This window comes from Choloepus didactylus, chromosome 3 (assembly GCF_015220235.1).
Source record: "Choloepus didactylus isolate mChoDid1 chromosome 3, mChoDid1.pri, whole genome shotgun sequence".
NCBI classification, from domain to species: domain Eukaryota; kingdom Metazoa; phylum Chordata; class Mammalia; order Pilosa; family Megalonychidae; genus Choloepus; species Choloepus didactylus.
The window spans coordinates 116,176,604-116,193,130 of NC_051309.1; the positions used below are offsets into that span (position 1 = coordinate 116,176,604).

The 16,527-nt window shown below is 38.2% G+C and overlaps 1 pseudogene; it reads left to right on the forward strand.

Annotated features, from left to right (window-relative positions):
* Nucleotides 1-1,644: 1,644 nt before the first annotated feature.
* LOC119530396 lies at nt 1,645-9,890 on the forward strand (annotated as a pseudogene).
* The last annotated feature ends 6,637 nt before the right edge of the window (nt 9,891-16,527 follow it).

Genomic DNA, 16,527 nt, shown 5'->3' on the forward strand with positions numbered 1-16,527 from the left:
TCCATGGAAATTATCCAATCAGAGTCATTACCCACAGTTGGGTGGGGCACATTGCCATAGAAACACTCAAAGAATTACAATTTAATCAACACTGATACATCTGCCTACACAAGATTATATCAAAGATAATGGCATTTTGGGGGACATAATACATTCAAACAAGCACAGCCTACTTACTAGGTTCAGTAGCTATTTTGCATAGTTATTTGATTTTCTGTGTAGACAATCTTTTCATCTATTAATAAAGGCAGTTTTACTTCTTACTTTTCAATATGGATGCTTTATATTTCTTTTTCATGTCTCATTGTAATAACCAGAACCCACAATATAAAGATGAATAGAAATGATGAGAGCTGACATCCTTGTCTTGTTTTTTTGTCTTAAGGGAAAAACATTCTGTCTTCTACCATAGGTGTGATGTTAGCAGAAAGATTTTTCCAGATGCCCTTTATCAGGTTGAGGAAGTTCTGTTCCATTTCTAACTTGCTGAGAGTTTATTTTTAATCAAAAAAATATATGTTGGATTTTGTCAGATGATTTTTTCTTTATTTGTTTGATCAAATGGTTTTTCTTTTTTTAATTGTTTATTTTTACAAGTAAAGACTTCCCTTTCGTCACTCCCTTCATTCCCCTAGTAACTTCTAAACTGCTTTCTATTTCTGCATATTTGCTATTTCTGATTATCTCTTACAAGTGATATCATGAAATATTTGTCCTTGTGTGCCTTGCTTATTCACTGAGCATAATGTTTTGAATGTTCTTCCTTGTAGCAGCATGTCGCATAACATCATTCTTTCTTATGTCCAAATAATATTCCATTGTGTGTATGCAACACATTTTGTTTATCCATTCATTTGTTGATGGACACCTGGATTGTTTCTGCCTTTTGGCTATTTTGAATAATGTTGCTATAAAATTGGTGTACAAGTATCTGTGTGAAACCACAGGGTTTTACTTCTTTAATCTCAGTATGGGGAATTACATTGATTGCTGTTTGAGAGTAAAACCCACTTTACATTCTTGGGATAAACCCCTTTTGGATGTCATGTATTATAATGTTTACATATTGTTATATTCAGTTTGCTAAAATCTTGTTTAGAATTGTTGCATCAGTAATCATGAGAAATATTTTTCATAGCTTTATTTTATTTTGGAAACTTTCCAGTTTTGGTATCAGGGTAATGCTGACATCATGGAATGAATTGTGTCTCTTCCTCTTCAATTTTTTGGAAGAGTTTTTATAGAATTGGTATGATTTCTTTTTAAAATATTCATTAGAATTCACCAGTGAAGCCATCTGGCTTGCAGTTTTCATTGTGGGGGATTTAAAACTACAAACTCAATTTCTTCAACTGAGATAGGATTGTTCAAATTATTTGCTTCTTCTTGATTGAGCTTTGTCCAGTATGCTTTCAAGGAATTTTTCCATGTTTAAGTTGTTAAATATATTGGCATAAGGTTGTTAATAATATTCCCCTATTATTCTTTTTAATATCTGGAGAATCACAACCCATTCCTGATGTCATGGCCCAAGCGGGCTTTTGCAGCAGCAGGACTAAAAAGGCCCCGGGGATGTCTGAGACATGAGCTTTTATTTGGGGGCTACTTACGGGAATAGAAAGGAAGTCAGTCAAGCTGCTCCGAATGGCGGCCAGTTCAGAGCTGCGTGTGAAAGTGCTCCGCACTTTGAGGGAACTGGTCAAACCAGTTAAAGGGACCTGAGACGGAGACATCCCAATGGGGATGAGAGCTTATGCGAGGGAATGGGGATCTTGTGGCATAGGGAAGGATCGATTGTATTCAACAGGAAAGAGGGGAGGATTACAGGTTACCTTGTAGATAACAACACCAGAGATAGTACCTCAGGGAGTTCAGGGAGGAGGCAAGCGATAGATTACATTTAGTGCAGGAGGCCTGATTTTACAGGGAGGGTAGGTCAAACCTTAACTGACCTAGGTCACACAAGCTGCTGTGTGTGCAGTCTTCAAGGCCCTTGGGAAAGCCCTGGGCCCAGGGATCCCACACCTGAGAACTTAACTGTGGCTTCTTTTTTTCCTAATCAGTTTGACTAAAAGTTAATTCAATTTTATTGATCTTCTCAAAGAGCCAGCATTTAGTTTCACTGATTTTCTCTATTTTTTAAAGATTAAGTTTTTTTTTTTATTTTTAATTTTAACAATTTTAAAGATTAAGTTTTAAATGTGAAAAATAGTAACTGACAGAGTTAATTTGAGCAAGAGGTTGTGAAGAGAACTTCTATTCTGTGGAAAAGCAAGATTTGACACTTGAGAACAGTAATTTGAAAAACAAAATCATTTCATGTTGAGACTCAAACTGTTTACATATGTATAATATAATTACGTATTAATATTATCATTCAAATATAATTTTATCATTAACACACATTAATGTATTTTGAATGTCAAATAATATAGTGCAGAATTTCTTTAGTTCACTGAACATTAATATTTGTTATGTGAAAAAGGGATTCATATCAAACAATTGAGAATACTGGGTTATAATGAGTTGGGCAAATTTCTGTTTTTGTAGGATTCCTCATATTTTTTAATATTATATTGTGCGCCTTTAATACCCAAGAAAAGAGTATAAGGCACAGCACTCACAAAATTTATTTGATCTCAGGGCCCTTTTTTCATGGAACATCTAGCAGGATCATCATGTAGCAAAATACCTTTTGGAGAACGTTCCTATGGTGAAAAGAGTTTTAGAGTCAAACAAACCTGGCTTTAAATACCAGCTCCAGAGTCAACTTGACCTCAGGCAGTAACTTAAAATCTCTCCGTCTCAGTTCACCTTAAAAAAAGGAATATTAAGAGATCCTTTTTGGGGTGTTTGGGTGATTATAGACAAGACTGTGAAGTACCTGACACAATGCCTGGCAAACAGTAGATGATCAATTATTGTTATCAATTTTAGTAACAACTTAATTCATAAGAAGATACAGAGATGCTAGGAGGAAAAGAGGGGCTTCTTTTCCCTTCCTAGTAAAACATAGAAGCATTGTGTACAATTTTGATTGATACTTTTGATATTCATTTTTTAAAGTGTATAACTGACATATCTCTGTATGGATACCTATTGAAGAATGTAGTATAATTGTGGCAGGAAGAGTAGCCTGGGTTTTAGCATATCTATCACTTATATCTTCTGTGATCTTGAATAACTTGGTCTCTTAAGTTTCAGTTTCCTTATTTATAAACTGAAGGGACTGGACTGGAATTTTCATTATCATATACTTTTCAATACTGATATGTATTTACTCTTTTTTTATATGAGAACATTTCCATTTTATTCCACAAAGAAAGAGGAACAGGTGAAAAAGAAAAAGGAACAAAGAAAAACAGAAAAACAAAAAATGACAACTAAAAAAGCCAAAAGAAAAAATTAAAATTAAAATTAAATTAAATTAAATTAAATTAAAAGGTCAGACAACACCACCACCAAGAATCCCATACCCCTCCCTTATATCCTCCTCTCACAGACATTTAGCTTTAGTATATTGCCTTTGTTACAATTAATGGAAGCATATTACACATTCATGTTAACTATAGACTCTAGTTTGCATTGATTGTATTCTTTCACCTATACCATCCCATTTTCAACACCTTGCAAAGCTGACATTCTTTTTCCCTCATATAAAAACATTCGTATATTTGTACATTTAATCAAAATCACTGACCACTCCAGGTTTCGCTAAGTTATACCATCCCAGTCTTTAGCTTCTATCTTTCTTTCTGGTGTCCTACATGCCCCTAACCTTCCTCTTTCAACAATATCATAGTCATCTTTGTTCAGTGTACCTATAATATTGTGCTACCATAACCCAGTATTGTGCTATCCATTTCTGGATCTATACAACCAATCCTGTTGAATATTCTGTAGTCCTCCAGCATCAAAAGTCTGATATTTACCTTCTTTCTATCTCCTGGTATCTTCATTTCTACACTCTCCTCCATACCTCTCTCCCCTGTCTTTTCCTATCTGTCTGAAGCATTCCCTTTAGTATTTCTTGTAGAGGAGGTTTCTTGGTCATGAACTCTCTCAGTGTCTGTTTATCTGTAAACATTTTAAACTCTCCCTCATTTTGAAGGACTGTTTTGCCAGATATAGGATTCTTGGTTGACAGTTTTTCTCTTTCAGACCCAGGGCTGGAAGCACAGTCTCTGTCCATGTTTTCTCAGACTCTTTGTCCCTCACTGACCTAGGCCTTGAAATATCCTCCCCTGTCCCCCAGGTTTTTAGACAGTGGGGGTATGTCTCACTGCTGTGAGAGATTTTAAAATCTGTATACCTGGTGGAAAGGTTCCCATCTGCCGATTCTGTGCCTTCCCCACACAGAGATCGAGTGAGGGGGAGGGAAGAGGACTGGCTGTGGGATGGAAGATTCCTACCTGATATGTCTTCTCTTTCTTCAATTCGGCATCTGCAGGTCCTTCTCCGGTCTATATCCTTCTCCAGGGTTTCAAACAATTCAGAATTGTCCTCTTTTTCATTAAGACTCTGGAGATGAGTTTTCAATAGCTGCTTACATTGACATGTTGATGATGTCACTCCTATATTAATTCTTGAAACATGCATTGCTTTTATTTAATTTCTATCAATTGAACATTTATTTTTTCAGTTTTCTCTGATCCTATTCTACAGAAAGAAATATCAGGATAATTTAAATTTCCAATACTTTATCCTCACCACCTCAACAACATTCTATCCACCTCAATCCCCAATCTTTGGCTTTTAGAACTGTAATGGATGCTGTTGGTTGCCTATTGATTCACTTTTTCCCATCTTCCTAATAAAACATGGGTTTATTCAGGTATACAGCATTCTCATATGCAGCCATATGCCCTTAAGAGAAGGTTACCCTATCCAACTACTCCATACATAGCTCTTTAAGGGTAACCTGATTATCCTGCTAGTGATAATCCAGGGATGTAAATGTAACCCTAACCAATAAGCTCTTAAATGAAATCTGCTGGTGTATCTTCTGGAAAATGTCCTCAATCCTAAGAGGTATGCACTAAAGGGGATAGTCCATCTCTTTTATCTGAATATTATTGTTGTCCAGATTAAGCATTTAGACCTGCTGCATCTATCTTACAGCCTGTGTATGAGGTCAAAGCAAGGAAGAAAGAATGGAGAGATGGCAAGAGCCTGGGGCTTTGATGACATTGTTGGAATGCTGAAGTATCCTGCCCAGAAACCTGAATTTTCCCTGTGTTTCTATGTGAATGTGCCAATTTGTATATATATGTCCCCCAGAAAAAGCAGTGTTCTTTAATGCAATCTTGTGGGGGTAGAATGATTAGTTTGTTGATTAGGTTGGAAATGTTTGATTGAATAATTTCCATGGAGATGTGGACTCTGCCCACTCAGGGTGGGTCTTAATTAAATCACTGGAGTTCTATAAGGGAGCTCAAAGACAGAAGGAGCTCAGAGCAGCTGAGAGAGACTTTTGGAGAGATGCTTGGGAGCTGACAGAGATGCTCAGAGATGCTTGGAATTGTGGACAGAAGGATGTTTGGAGATGTTAATCTAAGGATGCACAGGAGCTGAGAGCAGAGCTGAAACACAACCTGGGACCAGCAGATGCCAGTCACATGCCTTCCCAGCTGACAGAGATGTTCTGGATGCCATTGACCTTTCTTCAGTGAAGGTATCCTCTTGTTGATGCCTTAGTTTGGACACTTCCATGGACGTAGAACTGTAAATTTATAACTTAATAAATCCCCTTTATAAAAGCCAATCCATTTCTGGTATTTTGCATAACCAGCAGCATTAGCAAACTGGAACAATGAGAAAATAAATTTTCTTAGTGTTTAAATTTCCATAGAGTTTCTATTACTTGTTTGTCAAAAGTTTACTAACTCTCAAACCTAATGAACCTAATAGTCATAAATTCATTTTAATATTCCCATTTTAATTCTTTTGCTAGTAAAACACATAAGAACTCAGCATTTAAAAATGCAAAATGCTAATTTGAAAAGGGGACATCTACAGCAAATAATGAGGGGCTAAGCTCCATAAGGCATTATCATATCTCCAGGTAGTGTTATTTATTTGTGCTCCTGCAACATGATAATATTTGTGATGAAAGACCAGAGAGCACAATCTGCTTAATCAGTTCTTTGTCAAAGTACTCCATTATTTCACCTTAGAGGTTTTTTCCTTTGGCAAAATTTGATTAAAACCCTAGCTTTGATGGAGGTTTCAATATGTTTTCTTTTCTTAGAAGTAAGATTACTTTTTAGCAAGGCTATGGGAGAATTAACTTTTAAGTCTTTGGCTGAAATGAATAATTCTGTAAATCTCTTCTTCTGAGAATAAAAGGCATTTGGTATTTGAATATGTTCTTAGTTGTTTAGAGAATCAGTGAACAATTTTTGTAAGACAGGTGAGTTTTAAAATCCAGGACTTAGATCTGACATTGATTAGCTATGAGGAAAGAGGTGGATCAAATATACAATTACAGTGAAAAGCAATTTTATGAACATGCTATATTGCACATGAACAATAGGGTTAAAATTAATTTTGATAGTATTCAACATATTGGTCATTATTTAAGTGTGTTTATATAAGATAAATTCATCATGAATCCTGTAATGGAAGGTTTAGTCTCTGAAGTGCCCACAGCTATTAAATGACGGTGGTACCAATGGAGTTTCTGATGGCATATTACTCAGTAATGGAATGTTTTATGCCACTCACTGCCATGTGGGGCAGGTTTGTGTGGTTCTTGAATGATTCTCTGGGACGCACTTAGTGCCTTTTGGTATATTACTGTTTACTAGGTATAAATAGTGCTTTGCAATCATTGGCATGAACTCACTCTATGGGCAAGAGCTTCTTTTTCACAAAACGCTTCCACTGTCAGATGATATTTAATAGCTGCAGGCTAAGGATGGACACAATGCCTTCATAGTAACTTTGGCCTTATCTGTTGTTTTTCACTCAAATATTGTTAGTGAATCCATAAAGAAACATGCTTTGATTTTAATCTCATCATTACAAAGGGTGAGTCACACAGTAGATCTGAGATACGATATGATTAAATCCAGGAAGCTTTGGAAATACTATAAACCATCTTTTCAATGATAAATAAAGCCAGATTTCCTAAGTTGAGAAATTTTGGACTTTTTAAAAGAGATATCAGTAGCTGTCCAAATGTTTCAATGCTTATTCTATTAGAATTTCAGGGTTGAGATAGCTGAATTTTTCTTACCCTTTTTTCTCTTTTTATTCTTACAGGTCAGTGATATATATATATATATATATATATATATATATATATAGTTTGAGGAATGGATTTACTCTGTGACTGTTGCAAATGACCAGGGAGGAGGGAAATCTAGATTGAGGTCACTTGTTGCACACCTGCAAACCTGGGTTGATACAAGTTTCACATGAGTGCCACCTTCTTTTGGAGTGTATGGTTGACTTTCTTCCTTTTAGAATAGCTTGAGCTTTTTATTTCAAAATCTCCTTTAAAGCATGATCTGTACTCTTGACCAATCACTTTGTGATGCCGAGAACATTTGCCTATATCTAATTGACTTGTTTTGAGGGGTTGTGCCAGAAACCACATGGACTCTGAAATGTAATGAGCACATCAGAATTTAGGAACACATTGTTCCAGTGACACTAAATCTTTTTGCACACTCTTGTCCCCCTTCTCTTTGCCTCCTTTGGCACTATCTCCCATCACCTTCCCAGGGTAGTGATCTGTTCCAGTGTTGGCAGGCAATGATGGTTCCTGAGAGCTACCCTGAACCACATGCTTGAAAAAGCAGAATTACATGAGCTTTTTACAATGCTCACTTAGAGTGTAACATTTATGGTATTAACCAGGAGCTGTTTTTCCAACTTCCCAGAGGTAAATTCTAGGCTTCGTCTCTACGACTAATTATGACATTTCAGGCTGTACATTAATTAATGTTTGTGTGTTTCATTGCCAATATAATTTTGTCAATCTATGTAAGTTCAGACTACAGGCTTAATCTTTGTATCACTTGATAACATCCTTTACTTTTTATTTTTAATAGAGCAGTTGCAGGTTTATAGGAAAACCATGCAGAAAGTAGAGAGTACCCATATATCAGTTCCCACCCACTGCCCACACAATTTTCCCTATTATTAACATTTTGCATTAGTGTGGTACTTTTGCTGGTAGGTTTCATTTTTTGAAACATCTAGCATTTATAGCCATTTCCTTTAAAGAATACCATTAATACTTCTGACATCACTTAATGTGTATTATTTTCTGACTTCTAGACTATGAACTGGTGATAAAGAATAGTATGTTATTTTTAGTTGATTTCCCCAACTTTAGTAAAGTAATTGGCACATAGTAGGTTCTCAAGAAAGGCTGACTGAATAAATGAATGTAGATGTTGATTAAAAAAAGGCCAGCAACCTCACTCAGACTGATTTTGAAAGGTAGTGGTGATCTAAAAATCCTCCCAATAGGCAGAGTTATGGGAGTGCACCTAGTTAGAACATATATGAATTATGGGGAGAGGTGGATGGACTAGCAGAAGATTGAAAAAAACAGATTGGCAAATTGGGGAAAGGTGGTATAGGGTAGAAATATGTTGCGCGGATTGAGTTATGTATCCTAATAAAAAGCATATTCTTCCTGTTACTTTGCATTCCTGTTGATGTGAATTTACTTGTAAATATGAGCTTTTGAAGGTGTTATTTTTTGTTAAGGTGTGGTGCAACTGAGTCAGGGTGGGTCTTAATCCATGTTATTGGAGATCTTATAAAGAGAAGTCAGAGAAAGCCATGGGGATGGGCCAGAACATGGAAGTCAGTGGAAACCGGAAGAGCAAACATGAGTTGAGAGCAAGCACCGTGTGACAGGAGGCAGAGATGCAAGTCAAGGAATACTAAGAATTGAAGCATGCAGCACCAGACCACCACAGACTTTGGGGAAAGAACATGGTCTCGTGCATGCCTTTTTAAACTTCTACCCTCAGAAACTGTGAGCTAATAAATGTCTGCTGTTTAAGCCACCCTGTTATACAATATTTATCATAGCAGCCTGGCAAACTAAGACACATGTGAATAAACATAGGGGAGTCAGCCACACAGCTGTATCAGAAGTTAATGCCTGTGTACCGGGGAGGGCGGCCCCGCCCGCAGCCACCCGGCCCATGTCTGCGCTCTTTGCGCACCTCACTCCGCCACTGCCACCACGCAGGGTAACCCCAGCCCCGCCACCGCGGGCTCACAGCCACTGTGGGCCAGCAGAGCCTGCAAGATGTGCCCGAACTCTTGGACACGAAGAGGGGGTCAGTGTCCTGGACAGCCCAGACTCAGAGCTGACCACAGCCCCAGCTCCAGCCCCTGGGGACTCCCGGCGGCCAGGGTTGGTGGTGGAGGGGAGCGCACGCCAGCACTCCGGAGCGCTGGAGCCCTGTGGGTGGCAACCCCGCAGCCCTGCATCCAGCATCTCTCCCCAACTTGGTCTCCAGTTGCTTCACAAGCAACTGTTGAGTTTGACACTGTACCATCAAAGGAAGTAAGGTACATTTCCACGGTTAAGTACAACTCACAGCGGCACGTTATCGACGACATCGTCCACCTGACCCTGAGCCTGGCGGTGGCCTCCTGCAGCCAGATGGTCACCTGCATACTTAATTTCACGTGGAGCAACTACAAGGCTTAAGTGCGCTCTGATCCCTGCCACAAGCCCACATGCGTCCTCCGCACCACCATCTTCCACTCCAATTACCCCAAGACAGTCTGCACGACCACCTGGATTACAACTGCTGGAAGATGCTGAGAAGATTTCTGTCCAGGTGGTTTCGGTCTACGAGATCCAAGCCACGGAGCTTCCGAGCAGCGATTACCTCTCAGATGAGAGCTGATTCAAGGAGGCTGGACGGGTTTGGCCTGTCCCCTCTGCTACGCGGGCCCCCAGACAACTCTGGTCAAGTTGGGCGATGCTGTCCTTGCTTGTCGTGTCGGCCCCAGAAGAGTCTAGCCTATAGGTACCGGTAAGACAGCCTGGGGAAGAAAAAAGATACCACTGCCATGTTGAAATTGAGGAAATATGTTTTGTTTTGTTTTGTTTTAATGTTCAGATTGTTTTTAAAGGGAGTGTATTTGCTTGTGTGCTGCTGCGTATTTCCCCCAAAGTCTCAATTTGGTGAGAAAATAAAAGGAAGACAGGAGCAAAAGGAAAATGGCAAGCATTTGAAGTAGGAAGGGAAAAAGAACTCTTTTCCATTGGTCAGCTTGTCTGAGGAAGAGCATGTAGAAAGTTTTTGGGATAGAAAAATTGAGTTTTAAGACATTTAAACCACGGCTGTCTTCACTGCTATAAAAGTGGTGCTCATTTAGTAAATTGTAACACCCGTCTAGGTTCAGTCTGTGGAGAATTGAGTTGCATTTCCATTTGTATTTCCTGTTCACCAAAACTCTTAGAATATTCTAAATCTTTTTTGTGATATTGAAAAACCCCAATGTGCAATTGTTTTAAGGTGCTTAAACAAACCCGCTGCCCCTGCATCAAGTATACAATTCAGTGCTGTTAATTACATTCACATTATTGTGCTAGCATCACCACCATCCATTACCAAATCTTTTCCATCACCCCAAACAGAAACTCTGTACCAATTAAACATTAAGTCCTCATTCTCCCACCCCTGCCCTGGTAGCCTGTATTCCAATTGCTGACTTTATGAATTTGATTATTCTAATTATTTCATGTCAGTGAGATCACACAATATTTGTCCTTTGGTGCATGGCACATTTCACTCAGCATGATTAATCCATGTTGTTGCATGTATCAGAAATTTATTCCTTTTTCACAACTGAATAATATTCTATTGTGTATCTATCTCTATCTCTATCTCTATCTCTATCTATATATATCACACATTTTGTTTATCCATTCTTTCATTGGATGGCCACTTGCTTCCATCTTTTGGCAATTATGAATAATGGTGCTATAAAAATCAGTGTGCAAACACCAGTTCAAATTCCTACTTTCAATTCTTTGGAATATATAACTAGAATTGGGATTGCCAGATCATATGGTAATTCCAAACTTAAGTTTCTGAGAAACCACCAAATTGTTTTCCATAGTAGCCTCACCATTTTACATTCCTACCAACAAGGTATGAGGATTCCTTTTTCCCTGCATCCTCATCAACAGTTGTCATTTTCTATTATTTTTTAAACAGTAGCCATTATAGTGGGTGTGAAATGATATCTAATTGTGGTTTTAATTTGCATTTCCCTAATGGTTAATGATGTTGAGCATCTTTTCATGTGCTTATTGGCCATTTGCATATCTTCTTTGAGAAATGTCTATTCAAGTCCTTTGCCCATTTTTTTTTGTTTTAGTTGGGTTATTTGTCTTTTTGTTAAGTTGTAGGACTTTTTAAAATATATTCTGGATATCAAATCCTTATTAGATATCTGGTCAGCTATTATTTTCTCCCATTCTGGAGGTTATCTTCTCACTTTCTTGATAATGTCCTTTGATGCACATTTTTAATTTTGAGGAAGTCCCATTTATCTATCTTTTGTAGTTTTCTGTGCATACATAATTTATATCCTTAGTTAAATATATTCCTAGATATTTGTGTAGTTACTACTGTAAATTAAATTGTTTTCTTGATTTTTTCTGATTATCATTATTAGTATGCAGAAATACCACTGATTTTTGGGCATTGTTGTTGTACTCTGCCATTTTGCTGAATTCATTTATTAGGTTCCAGTAGCCTTATTATAGATTCCCATTGAATTTTATGCTATGTACTTGGTTTTCTTGTATCCTAGAATCAGCAGACAAGAAGAGGAGTTACCATTTTGGCAGGGGTAATTGACTCGAATCACCAGGTGGAGATTGACCTACTGTTACACAACGAGACAGGGAAGAATGTGTTGAACCCAAGTGATCCACTTCAGTGCCTCTTGGTACTCCCCCCGCCCAATGTTACTGTAAATGTCTGGGTTCCTTGAGCCTGAAGATTTGGTCCATGCCCCCAAGAAAACCACTGAGAACAGAGGAACTGGTAGCTAAGTGCATAGGAAATCTGGAATAGATAATGGAGGAGGGAGATGCTGAGTATCAATTTCAGACTTGAGACAGCTACAGAAAGGAAGGCTGTCATTCATGCCACTAAACTCTTCTACATTTTCCTTTGGGAAAAAGAGGCCAACTGGAGGAGATGTTTTCCAAATGTATATGGACGATTATATCTGAGTGGTACAAGAGATAGACTGGTAGATAACAGACATGCATTGCCATTTTCCTCCTCTAAGAAAGATCTCAATGCCCAAATGGGAAGAGTAAGTTTACCAAGCACCTCCCAGGTCCCCAGGACCTGTCTCAGCTGTATACAGCTGTTTCACTCAAGGAGACATTCTTTCCGAGGCAGCACTCATCTAAAGACAGATTGATGTGAGATCATAAAGGCCTAGCTGTTTCAGCTTGGAGAAGGATGACTCTGAATTGCAATACTTGCTCCAGATGTTCTCTGCAGGTGGGCTGAGGCTTTATGAGATTTGTATCATAGTTTACCTCCTCCCTCTACCCAGTCCTACCTCTTCCCTTTTCCTTTCACAGGTGTTGATCCCTAATAAACTTCCCTGTTACAAAATGTGGCTGAGAAAGTATGCAGAGGTCTGACTGAGGAGAGTCTTGTTAGGCTGCATTAAGGAATTTGGGTTTTATCCAGAAGACAATTAGAATCCATTGAAGGGTTATAATAAGCAGAGGAGTAATGTGATTTGATTTGTATTTTTTTTAAAAGTCACCTTATCTGCAGAAGGGAAAGGATGGGGTGGGAGTATTCTTAGTGTCATATTGGTAGGTTTAATGAAACTGAGGGCAGGGAGGTGAGTTATGATGCTGCAGCAGAAATTTAAGCAAAAGATGTGGTGACTTGGACTAATATCACAGTGAGCACAAAGAAGAAACAGATTCAATTTGACAGTTACTTAGGGGATGGGACTTTTTTTTTTTTTTTTTTTTTTTTTGATTGAGGGGGTACAAATGACGGAGATTCAAGTCTGACTCTCCGTGTCTGCTGGAGCAGCCGGGAGGAGATTCAACAAGAGTTTTCTGTAAGGAAGGTACAACTGAGTGGTTCCAGCTGTAGACAACAAGGCAATTTCTAGAAAGAAAGCCTTCATGAGTAAAATGAATTCCAGGGTTATTGGTGTCGGGTTTTTCTCTTTTGTGTTCCTGTTAATGATTTATCCCTGTTGAATTATAAATTTGCACCACAAGATTTAAGGTAAGGAGCTCTTATTCCATAAAAGGCTGTGGCAAAAGATCTCTCCTAGTCCTTTTTTTTTTTTTCCTTTTTTCTTGTATATCACACTGGCTTGGCTCTGGGCATTAAAAAAATGTAGAAAAGAGATCACCTGTATTTAGGAACTATCCCCAACTAGCCTTATTTGATTCCAAGGAGTGGTTTCTCTTTAATTTAAACAAAGACATGTCTGAATTATAATTCTACATTCATCCTATTGCCTCATATATGAAAGATTTGTCTAGTTGAAGACAAAATTACCACCTCTTTAATTGAGTGTCAAGAATTTTTGTTTCATAATTTCTATCTTAGAATGCCTTCATCATATTTGTTTTAATTATCTTTGATTTATTTCAGAGGCTGGGGAGATTAGATGGAATAAAGAAGAATTGCTAGGGATGGTAGCCAATGGCATGTGTAGGAAACAACTTTCATAGACTCTCTGGATACTGAACCACTTGGTTAACAGGCTAGCTGAGAAGCAGGAATGGATGTCTTTAATTTCAACTGTGCATTTCCAAAAGAGAAAAAGAAAGCTGATGATTTCTTATATGCTAGAAGCCAAGGGTCATTACCTACCAGTCTGAGGAAAAGACTAAGAAATTCATTAAAAAGCAAAATGTCCCATACAATAGGAATAGACAATAATATTTTAGGTGTGTATTGATGAAATAATCCATGCAAGTGATTTTTCTAGATGGCTGAAGCTTATCTATGTAAATGCTTAAAATTTAATTTTTTTGATTGAAGTCAAGCCATTCTTAAATGGGTTACACATTTTCTTGCATTTTCAAAGAAAGGATATTTGGTATCATTTAAACAATTTCTTACTGTCTGAGGACTATAATTATGAATATCAATTAATGAACCATAAAACAACATGATAGTGCTTCTAAATGATTACTTTGATATTTGAATTGTTTTGTACTTAATGGCTTCAGACTGCTATGCTTTTCAATTATTACTGCTATTATTTAGGTTTCATTGGGGCTTTTTTTTTTTTTTTAGTGTTTTTGAATGTTGTATACAGTGACAGTGAACAGAGTTTCCTGTGGATAAAAAGATTTAATTTATAGATTTCTGACATCTCTTTGGCTATTTGTTTGTTTACTATATGTTAATTCATCTTTTTTATTTAATTTTTTTCTTTTGCTTACTTGATGGTTCTTCACAAACGCTATTTGTATAGGCTTTGAGATGAGGGCCAAAGTACTTTCTTGAGGGGACCATAAATTGTACTTGTTGAGCTCAGAAAAATATGAAAACCTAGATAGAAATGTTCTGGCATCATATATTGTCTTAATTTATACCATGACACTACAAGATAGGGTCAACACTATTGTAAGGATGAATTCCTGTATGTTTTACTGTTCACTTCTGCCTGTGCCACTTGGGCACATAAATGAAGTCCCTAAGCAGTAAACTGGCTTTCCAAATCCTGAGTTTTCTCCACCATGTTCAATATTGAGATACAGAGAAAGAAGCTTTTGGGCAAAGAGCATGAAACTAGCAGTCAATGACTGATCATGCGTGTTTGACAAGAAATGTAAGGTATCTTGTATCTATGGACTTATAGCCATGGACTGGATCTCATGGGAGTTGAAAAAGAGCAGGAATGATTGCTACAAATGACACCTGTGGCCCAGATCATCTCAAGACACTACAGGGAAGGCACAAAGACTATGAGAGGTCAGGTAACTGATTCAGGGACAAAGAGCATCCTTAACAAGAATGCACTGTGGCAAAAAAAAAAAAAAAAAAAAAAAAAAAAAAGACAAAACAAAAACCAAACCAACACAGCAAACCTAATCATTGAAACTATCAATTAGGTATTTTTCATTTTTCATTCTCTTGTTTCTCTGTGTAGAGTTTCAAAATAAAAAAATAAAGTTGTCAATAGGGGAAAGATAGTTTGCAAAACTAGGTGAGAGAGAGAGACAGAGACAGAGAGAAAGAGAGAGAGAGGGAGGGAGAGAGGAGAGAGGTGATAAGATTTAGGCTTTCCTATGTTTCAGGTCTTGGAGAATTAGTATGACATAGGAGAAGTTAAAATAACTTGGCTCAATAGCTGACCATCACTGTCCACTATGGCTAGGAAGATAGAATTGCTGAGAGGACAAAGTGGAGCAGAAGAGGCTGCAGTTGGGATAAGGGCTCCAGAGTGTGGGACATTCAAGACTGGAAGCAAATGCTTACTTTCTGGTGATCACCAGTTGATGTTGGCACAGGCCCTCAAACTAAATGAGACCAGTCACACCTGAGTAGACCCCAACAACACAGACCAGCAGATGACCAGGTAGAATAAGGGGCTTCTCAGCTAAGGCCAGTGGTGACCCAGCAGGCAGCACAAGTACCAGGGATCCCTGTGACATAAAGAGTTTGCTTCTGCACTTGCACCTCTTGGGAACAAGGAGAGGATAAACCCACCGAGAGAAGAGAATAGCAGCCCTGACGGTAAGTTTGAATTTTGAATTGATTGTATATTTACACAAAATGGACAATTTTAAACTGGAAAAGATTGCATTACCTTCAACTGGCAAGTTTAAGCCTCACCAAAAAAAAAAAAAAAAAATGTGTTATTCAAATAAAGAAAATTTATGGCATTCTATATCTCTAATATGCATGATATGAATATAACCTTACCACATAAATAAATAGATAAAACACATATTTAAAATCAATTATAAGTGCTAAGAAGGAAACAAAAATGGGCTCACATAAGGAATATTGAGGAGGAGAATGTGGGGGAAAAGTGGCTTTAGGTAGGGTGAGCAGGACAGGCCTCTCAGTGGAGTGACACTTAAGCTGGGATTAAGGATACAGGAAAAATCTTACTGGCAAAGGAGATACCATGTGCAAAGGCCCTATGCTTGTGCAGGGTCTGTGTGCCCTCAGTTCCATTCCCTGCATTTCCCCTGCTCTGCTCTGTATTTCTGGGATGGGGATGGCCCCTGTAGGCTGCATTTCCAGACTGCTGTGTCAGCTGGCTTCAGCCTGCATTTGGCCAATCAAGGCACTGACAGGAGACTGGTGGGCAGGTAGAAGAATGAGACCAGAATATTTCTCTCCCTCCCTCTCTGCCCTGGACTGCATCTCCAGCAGCAGCTGCTTCTATTCTATGGCTCTAGCTCTGGTCTGTGGCTCCAGTGTTTGCCTGGTGACACCTGTCTCTGGGCTGCTCCTCCCTTGTCCCTTCAGCCTAGAGGTGGTAATGGCTTCCCGCTATCATCATCTC